Source organism: Mirounga leonina, unplaced genomic scaffold, assembly GCF_011800145.1.
Source record: "Mirounga leonina isolate KUSES-001 unplaced genomic scaffold, KU_Mleo_1.0 Mir_101609, whole genome shotgun sequence".
Taxonomy (NCBI): domain Eukaryota; kingdom Metazoa; phylum Chordata; class Mammalia; order Carnivora; family Phocidae; genus Mirounga; species Mirounga leonina.
This window is the reverse complement of record NW_023270164.1, coordinates 6,392,652-6,402,711: the sequence shown is the minus strand read 5'-3', so window position 1 is coordinate 6,402,711 and position 10,060 is coordinate 6,392,652. Positions and strand designations below refer to the sequence as shown.

The following is a 10,060-nucleotide window of genomic DNA, read 5'->3' as shown; positions in this document are numbered from 1 at the left end:
GGCCAGCCCAGACTCTCGGGTGGGGGGATGGAGAAATAGCCAGGCTCCTAGGTGGGAGGAAGACGTGGGAGGACCTACTACACAGTGCAAAGGAGCATGGGAGGGATTGGTGGGCTTTAATCAATCTAGCACAGTTTGCTTTCATCAACTTAACTTTTTATATGAGGTTTAATGCTTGCAGAGGCCACACATAATTCCCGATCTAGACTTTTTGATGATTAACACTTGAATGCTTGATAGTCACCATTGAGGAGAAACTTTGTTAGCACAGGTAAGCAATTGACTTTTTTTTTAATCATCCATTTAAAATTGTGCAACAGTTGGAATTATATTTAAAGCATCTAGCAGCCCTTCCTTTAGTGAACAGGTGAGATGTTGAAATTTCTTATTGTAATGCAAATGGATTTTGAAACCAAATGTGTCTCTTCCTATTAGGCACTTAAAATAAAGGTGGTCTAATTGGCGGAAGGCACATGCATTAGAGAGCCGCCAACCTGTGGTTGGCGTGGGTGCCATGAAATTGCGCACCAGCCACAGAAGGATAGAGATATCTGGTACATGTGGAGATGGTGTTTCTGGGCACGCTGTGGGGGCCCCCCTCTACCAGCCTCATACTGCACTACCAGAACTGTGTCCGTGCCAACCTCTGGTGGGGCAAGAACAGGCATGGCCGCGAACTCCAAGTGAGGGTCTCCAGTTAGTTTTCAAACAAGCCAAAGGAAGAGCTTCTCAAAGTTTGTAGTTACTTTTAGCAGAAATGTCATAGTACTGAAGATTCTTCTTTCGATGGAAAATGATGGATTTTGCCTTAACTTTCCTGTCCTTAATACCCACTTTGATGCCACCCAACGTGATGGGGATGTTTTCACATACTTGTACCAAATCTCTATGCCAGTGAGGCACACCCTTGGAAGTAATGCTCGATGTTACATCAGACATTACGATGGCACACTGGGTTCATATATAACAGCCATCTCTCCTTGGTCCACCAAATTTCTCCTGACCTCTTGGATTCCATACATTGAACTCAATGGTCCTCCTCTGGTGTGGAACACAAGGCAATGGGCATCAACCTCCAACGTAGTCACATACTTCTCCAATTCACCAGTCAAATGATGTTCTACGAATGTCGTTTTTCCAGCACCATCATCACCAACCAACACAAGTTTGAACTGAACTCGTGATTCTCCTTGGGCAGCTTCCAGAAGCATCCCTGTGCTCCATCTGACTGAGGGCTTTATGACCATTATTCTTGCATTTACTGTTAACATGATAGCACTCTCCATCTGTGTACCCTCTTGTAAAACTAGGCAACAGTCTACAAGACCACCCTCTACAAGACCAGTCTACAAGACCACACTTCTCACACCAACTGCAGAGTTCAGGGGTCCCCAAGACCACCTTCAGGTTTGATTATTTGATAGAAAGACTCACAGAACTCACTGAAAGTTGTTATACCCACAGTTATAATTTATTACAGTGAGACGATACTGATTAAAATCAGTTAAGGGAAGAGACACAGGGAACAGTCCAGAAAGGTCCAAACACAGAGCTTCCAATTGTTATCTCCTGGTGGTATCATGGACCGCATTAACTCCTCCAGCAACTATGAATGACAATCCATAGGAGTATCACCAAGCAGGGAAGCTCACCTGAGCCGAGACTCGGTGTCCAGAGTGTTTACTGGAGGTCAGTTGTATACTCATGGTTGATTTCCCCCCCCCCCCCCACAACACCCCCACCCTCCCTGGAGGCTGAGCTGAGCCTGTGGGACCCAAAGCTCCCACCATAAATCACATTGTTACACTATCTGGTGTGGTCCAAGGCCCCCTTGGAACCAAAGACACTCTTGCCAGGCAAGACGTTCCATAGGTTGAGATCACCTCCCAGGAGCTGAAGGCAAAGGCTGCCCCTTTTTCTGAGCAAGGTTCATTCCTCACCACACACCCCTCATTCTGCTTTTCCTCTCTCTCCCTTCCCTTCCACCTCTCCTGTCCTAGGCTGGGGGCTAACACTGTTATCATAGGGGGTTTGAAGATCAATGAAAAGGAGGGGCATCTCAAGTGTTCCCTCCCTGGGGTCTCCACACCTTTGTGCCCAGGGCGCCGGGTGGCAGAGGCCAGCCACATTGCTGCCTGCTAGCTGAGCTCAGGGAGATGGCGCATGGGTGTGGAAAGTGCAGTTGGTCTGGGCAGCTAGAGGAGCTCTTGACTCCCCCCATGACCCAGCCAGCCAGGGCCTGTCAGAAGCATCATGCCTGCCCCCTGGAGTGTGAGAGGACTGACACAAAAGGGACAGAGAGGGGAATGCCTGGGTGACTCAGTCAATTAAGCATCTGCCTTCGGCTCAGGTCATGATCCCAGGGTCCTGGGATCGAGCCCCACACTGGGCTCCTTGCTCAGTGGGGAGCCCACTTCTCCCACCGCTTGCCGCTCCCCCTGCTTGTGATCTCTCTCTCTCTCTCTGACAACTAAATAAATAAAATCTTTTAAAAAGGGGGGGGACAGAGAGAGGGGCCTGAGCAAGTCTGTGCTAAGTTGCCTGGGGCACTGACCACCACTCCCAAGTCCAAGTTGAACCCTGAGCTTCAGGCAGAATAAGATCGGCCACCACCACACCCTAGGAGACCAGGCATCTTGGAGATTACACGCACACGTGACTCTGGGAAGGAAGGCCACACCCAGCATGTGGGACAGAAGTAGATGATGAAGAATCTGGAGCTCCGTTCTAAGAGTAGGTGACAGATTGTTTTCCAAAATGGCCACAATTAAAAAAAAAAAAAAGGCCACAATTCCAGTTGCATGAGGTATCTAGAATAGTTAACTCATAGAAACAGACAGTAGAATAGAGGTGCCAGAGGCTGAGGAAGGGGAAAGGGACAGTCACTGTACAGAGTCTGAGTTTGGGATGATGAAAAATTCTGGAGTTGACAACACTTAAGGCTGGTGAGAATGTGGAGCAACAGGAACGCTCATTCATTGCTGGTGGGAATGCAAAATGGTACAGCGGCTTTGGAAAGTAGTTTGACAGTTTCTTACAAAACTGAACATAGGTAGGGGGCCTGAGCCTGACTGGCTCAGTCGGTGGAGCGTGCCACTCTCCATCTTGGGGTCATGAGTTCAAGCTGCACATTGGGTATAGAAATTATTTTTTTTATTTTTTAAAGATTTTATTTATTTATTTATTTATTTATTTATTTATTTATTTATTTGACAGAGAGAGAGACACAGCAAGAGAGGGAACACAAGCAGGGGGAGTGGGACAGGGAGAAGCAGGCTTCCTGCTGAGCAGGGAACCTGACATGGGGCTCGATCCCGGGATCATGACCTGAGCTGAAGGCAGACGCTTAACTGACTGAGCTACCCAGGTGCCCCTACTTTTAAAAAAGTGTGAAGAAAAAAAACACTAAACATAGGCTTACCATATAATCCAGCAAATGCGTTCCTTGGTATTTATCCAAAGGCTTTGAAAGCTTATGTCCACACAAAAACGTGCACACAGATGTTTATAGTAGCTTGTTCGTAATTGCCAAAACTTAGATGCAACCAAGATGTTTTCAGTAGGTGAGTGGATAAACAGTGGTACATCCACACAGTAAAATATGATTCAGCACTAAGAAGAAATGAGCTGTCAAGCCATGTAAAGTCATGGAGGAAACTTAGATGCATGTTACTAAGTGAAAGAAGCCAATCTGAAAAGTCTACATACTGTATACTTCCAACTATATGACGTTTTGGAAAAGGCAAAACTACGGAGACAGTAAAAAGATGGCGGTTACCAGGGGTTGGGGGAGAGAGAGGGATAAATAGGTAGAAAACAGAGGATTTTTTGAGGCAGTGAAAAGAAATGGTCCTATACTAACTCAAAAATGCTAAATGAATAAAAGATAGCATTTTTTAAAAGTATATTTAAAAAACGCTCTGGAAATGAATGGTGGTGATGGTTGTACAATGTGAATGTATTTCATGCCACTTGAATATACACCTAAAAATGGATAAAAGGGTAATTTTGATGTTATGTATATTTTACCACAATACAAAAAAAAATATTTTTTTAAAGTAAGCTCCACGCCCAATGTGGGGCTTGAACTCACAACACCGAGATCAAGAGTTGCCTGCTCTACCGACTGAGCCAGCCAGGTGCCCCACAATATAAAATATTTAAAGAAAACATGGCCACAATTATTACCCTCCCTGTACCTGTACCCTCCTCAATGCAGAGCAGCTCCTCCCATCAAGAGGTGTAGCCCTTGAACCTGGTCTTGGGACTTGCTCTGACCAATCCGAATACCAAACGTCATGCCTGGTCCAGGCGTGTCAAGAAGCCTTGAGCATTTTTGCTGTTTCTGTTTGCTCTCCTGCAACCCAGCCACCTCCCTATGAACAGACCCAGGCTCGCCTGCTGGGGGATGCCAAGACCATGTGGGAGAAAGACAATCTGACCGGCTGAGGCCATCCCAAACCAGCCTGTCCCAGCCACCCTGGCAGTGGATACTATAGACGTGGGCATGAACCACGTGCATCAGTGGACCAAGCCCAGATTGCCAGTCCACAGAATCAAGAGCTAAATCAAGAGTTGGATGGGGCTCCTAGGTGGTTCAGTTGGTTAGGTATCTGACTCTTGATTTTGGCTCAGGTCATGATCTCAGCGTCCTGAGATCAAGCCCCCTGCATTAGGCTCCATGCTCAGTGTGGAGTCTGCTTGAGACTCTCTCTTACTCTCTCTGCCCCTCCCCCCTCGCTTGTGTGCTCTCTCTCTCTCTCTCAAAAAAAAAAAAGTTGGTATCTTAAGGCACTAAGTTTGGTGGTGGATTGTTTTGTAGCAAAAGCTAACTGTCTCAGAGTGTGGTGGTGGAGGTAAATAAGGACTTTCCTGGTGAGGAGCCTAACCCTCTCAGATGCTGGTTTCCCTTAAGTTGGAATGTTTGAGGGACACTGGCCACTAAGGGTTCTGGGAACACTTTTGGAGATAGCTATTACCTTCATTGATGCTGAAGAAGCCCAGAACTTCTTGGAGGTCCAGGATCCAGCCTTATGGGTTCTTGGATTTCAGAATCCAATATGAAAGAAAGTGGGTGAGCCAGAGAGCAACTAGCCGAGAACTTCCGGCGTGATGGCGGTGGGCACAGGGATAGGAAGGGGTTGGGAGCCCAAGCTGGCCCTCCCAAGAAGCAGGCCCACCTGCTCTCCGTCGGGCTTCCAGGATGCTGTGCGGGCAGCCCGGCAGCAATGCCCCCAGGCAGGCTGGTGGGCCCACTCTGCTTCCCCTGGTGGGAGGCTCAGATGGGCCAAGATTAATGCTAAATGTGGAGATTCTTACTCAGAGCTGGGTTTCACACCTTCTGGCATTCAATACTAGCCTAGTTTTTAATAAAAAACAACACTATTTTGGTGCCGTAAACCTATTTTTCACCATCTGGCATACCCTTATGCCTCTTATGTTTTTTCTTCTAGTACCACCTGACAGGAAGAAACCATCATGGGACTAGAAGCTCCCTACCAAGGAGGATATTACTGCACATTCAAATGGACAAGGTACCTCTCTGCAAGTGTGGCTGCTTTATTCTGAGCAGCAGACTTTTAAAAAACCTCTTTCTACAAATGTCAATAGAACAAAAGAAGTTTGGCTCGTGAAATATTAAGATAAAAAATAAGTTTGATTTTTTTTTTTTTTTTTTTTGCATAACAGATGATGACAATCTAAAAATACACAAAAGGCTAACAAGGAAGAAAAACCACTCCTTCTGTCTGAGGGGAATGGCGAAATAATGGCCCAAAACTGTCCTCTGCAATTCCTTTGGGGGTGACATTAAAGGAATGGAAGGCATTGGGGAAACCAACGGGAAAATTAGCTTAAAAAAAAAAGATTTCGGGGCGCCTGGGTGGCTCAGTTGTTGAGCGTCTGCCTTTAGCTTGGGTCGTGATCGCAGGGTCCTGGGATCGAGCCCCGCATCAGGCTCTCTGCTCTGCAGGAGGCCTGCTTCTCCCTCTCCTACTCCCCCTGCTTGTGTTCCCTCTCTCGCTGTGTCTCTCTCTGTCAAATAAATAAAATCTTTAAAGAAAAAAAAAAGATTTCATTCTCAAGCAATCTCTGCACCCAACATGGGGCTCGAACTCACAACCCAGAGCTAAAGAGTCACATGCTCTACCAACTGAGCCAGCCAGGCGCCCCCAGGAAAATTAGCTTTGTTAGTAAAATTAGCTTAATTAGTAAAAATAATTCTCATTGGATCTAGCTTTTAACAAATCAATGCGCATTTTATGATTCTATGTATTTTCTGGAGTAGAAGTCTGATGTCAGACTTACGTTCACCGCATCTGTTTACCGATAAGAAGAGCTACTCCAAAGCACACAAATGTCTCTAGGGAAGGGGTCTTGGCCTCTTTTTACTCCGTGAGCCTGTGGTTCTTCTTGGTTCTTGTGTATGTGAGATGAGTGTGTCTGTGTGTGTGCACGTGAGTGCGTGTGCACATGGGTGGGAGGGTGGATCCATGCTTTGTGGTTGTTTGAAGAGTTTATGATTTGGGGGAGCCCTTAAAGAGAAAAAAAGAACAGAATGGATACAGAATTAGGTAGGAGAGGGATGTTATTTAGAGTAAGAAAGAAAACACAATACATAGCATTAAAAAAAAAAAAAGTAATCTCGGGCGCCTGGGTGGCTCAGTTGGTTAAGCGACTGCCTTCGGCTCAGGTCATGATCCTGGAGTCCCGGGATTGAGTCCCGCATCGGGCTCCCTGCTCAGCAGGGAGTCTGCTTCTCCCTCTGACCCTCCTCCCTCTCATGCTGTCTCTCATTCTCGCTCTCAAATAAATAAAATCTTTAAAAAAAAAAAAAAAAGAAGACCGTCAAAAAAAAAAAAAGTATCTCTACACCCAACGTGGGGCTAGAACTTATGATCCCAAGATCAAGAGTTACATGCTCTACTGACTGAGCCAGCCAGGCACCTAACACATAGCATTTTAAAGGCTGAGAAATACCTCAAATCTCACATAATTCAGAAAACTGACATAAACTTTTGTTAACTGCCTGACAACGCCCTACAAGGCTTTTCCCCTATAATTTTTGGCTGCAGACTCTTTGAGCACCTTTTTGTATGACAACAATTTTGTGATATCATTTTCTAGCAAGAGGATAGAAAGATAACTTATTCTGTTTTTCTCCTGGCGTAGTTGATGGAAATTTGGTTTTCATTATTTTTTTTTTAAAGATTTTTAATTTATTTACTCACGAGAGAGAGAGAGGCAGAGGGAGAAGCGGGGTCCCTTGGGGACTCGATCCCAGGACCCTGGGATCATGACCCGAGCCGAAGGCAGACGCTCAACCATCTGAGCCACCCAGGCGCCCTGGTTTTCATTATTGATAGTTTAGAAAATTTTCGGCTTCTCAATTTGTTATTAGTAATGCTGTATACATTTGGGGGACTGCTGTCAAATATGGGGAAACCTCTATCAAGTTTCTTTTATAGAAAAGCTGTACATTTTCAGGGCATATCAAGGATTCAAGTTCAGGGACCAATCTCAAATACTCTGAATTAACAATACTTATTAGCCCACTTGACCTCAATGCCTTGTGGAGGTCTATTATGAGATTTCTGTTATCTTTGTCATTGTCAGTATTTTGGTCAAATCAGCAAGAAATTTAAATATTTTCCCATTGTGTTCATATACTTCACTTCATTAAGTAGATGATTAAACAAACCAAGAACCTATTTATTACCTCTATTCAAAATTTATCGCTTTCTCCTTTGGGATGATCTGAAAAAAGAATTTGTTACAGTTTATTTTTCCATGCCAGAATTGTTTCTATTGGTTACATATGGATACACCTGAAAAATAATTTCATTTTATAGGGATTTTGCAATTATATTCACTGCATTATTGATGATATTCTTGGGAGGACAAATTTCTGTTTTGATCTGCTCACAAGTTGAGGCATTTGGAGATTGGAAGAATTTCCCACAGACTAGCTTGCGCTCTGCACATTTCAAACCTCATTTCTCCTCCTCCCACGCCCCAGCTGCTGTAGTGCTCGATGTCATGATGCCAGGTGGGCAGTGGGATTATTCCCGGAAGTCATTCCTACCCCGGGATGGCCGGTAATAACTGCATATGTAAACAGTTCCCATTAAAGGCACACTCAATGTATTCCCAACTCCACTTCCCCTTAGCCAGACCCCAAAGGCCCTGGGCCTCTCCAAGGACCAGAGGGGAAGTGTGACAGAGGGTCAGAGCGGGAAGAGAGCGACCTTAATTAATTACAGCTCAAATCGTTCACTTCTGCAAACTGTAGCAATACACATGACCAGGTGAATACATTTCTGGGGCCCCGCCGAGGGGCCCCCTCACTTCAGCTTCATTAGCTCCGGGCGGGTGTGAGTGTGCGAGGGTTTTTTGTTTCTTTCTTTAACGAGCGGCGGCGGAATACCAAAGGGCCGACTCCGGAAGGCTCCGATCTGCGTCTCCCTACGACCTTGAACAAGCGGCTCGCCTCTGCGTCCACCTCGGTCCCGCACCTGCCGGCCTCCGGCGCGCGCAGGAGCCCGCTAGTGCCGACCCCGTCCCCGGCCGTGCGGCCCCGTGGCCTCTAGGGGGCACCACACCCCCGTCCCGGAGCACCGGCCGCGTGCGCTCGGTTGCCAAGGGGACCGCGGCGTCTCGCGGCTGGACCGGCTCCCGGGGACTTCCGGTGCTCTGCGCGCAGGTGCTCGGCGCGGCCGGTCCACGCCGGCAGAACCCAGGTCAAGGCCGCAGGGCCTGGCGCGGACCCCGCTCGGGTTTGAACGACTGCTCGTGATGGGGCAGGAGCCTCAGGGAGCGCGCCGGCTTCCTCACTGAAGTTCCGGGAACCCTTTCAGGTGCACACAAGAGTTTTCCTTACCCATGAGCCCCCGGGGGGCAAAGGGCCGGGCCCCCTGCTGAGGTCTGCGAGGCGAGGGGAGGGTGGCTTCCCCAGCACTAGGCCTCCTCTGGGGACTTGGCCACCTGTCAGGCTCCTAAAGCGTACAGGACACCCCTGCTCTTAATTTGGGGTGTCTGGGACCTGGGAGGGGGGCTTAGTAGGTGATCCCGGGGTGCTTGTGACAGGTCGCGACCGCGAGCCGGGGTGGGCACACCAGCTAGAGAAGAAGGCGCCGGGCCTCGGAGGGCCTGTGTTGGTGGCACCCCCCGGAGCTGGGCTGCGGGATCCAATGGGGTCCGCACCGCCCCTCTTTGGAGGCCAGGCTGTGCCCTGGGAGGAGGGCCCATCCCGCGGGGCAGCCCCCTCCGAGGCTGGCTGGCTTGGGTCTGGGAGCCGTGGCCGTAGCTCAGGTTTTCAACAAAGTATTGTCTTTGACCGCTGGGCCTCAGGGCCCCGGGGGTCTCCGGGAGACTGTCCAGAGCTCCCCTTCTAGGTCTGAGTAGAGGGTTGGGGCGAGGAGGCAGAAGCAAGGGATTCAGGTGAGAAAATCACTGTGATGAATATGCCGATCATCAGTCCCCACAGCTGAACCCTGGGATAGCCCCGGGTCAGGTGTGGGAGGCTGCTGGGCTGGGCCCGGCCCGTTGTGGACTCGGCACAATCACAATAGCTACTGATTGGGGGTGGGGGTAGGGTGGGGGGCAGGGGGCGGGAAGGGTTGGCCAACAGAGAAGGTACAGGAGGGTATCTGTGGAACCCGTGGGGGGCGGGCTGAGGGGGTGCGAGACTTCCTTGCAGCCCCAGGCAGAAAAGGCACACGGGTGTGTGTGTGTGCGTGTGTAAATCAGCATAACACAGAAGACATTGTTTTAATCACCTTAAAGCGTATAGTTCATTAGCATTACATCCAGTCCCAGTGTCGTGCAACCATCAACTTTATCTAGTTCCAGAACATTTTTTTTTAAAGATTTTATTTATTTATTTATTTGACAGAGAGAGACAGCGAGAGAGGGAACACAAGCAGGGGGAGTGGGAGAGGGAGAAGCAGGCTTCCCGCGTAGCAGGGAGCCCGACGCGGGGCTCGATCCCAGGACCCGAGCGGAAGGCAGACGCTTAACGACTGAGCCACCCTGGCGCCCCCAGAACATTTTTATCACCACA

General features: G+C 48.4%; 1 pseudogene; it reads right to left on the bottom strand.

The window, feature by feature from the left end:
- Window positions 1–455: 455 nt before the first annotated feature.
- Window positions 456–1,286, bottom strand: LOC118008664 (annotated as a pseudogene).
- Window positions 1,287–10,060: the final 8,774 nt, after the last annotated feature.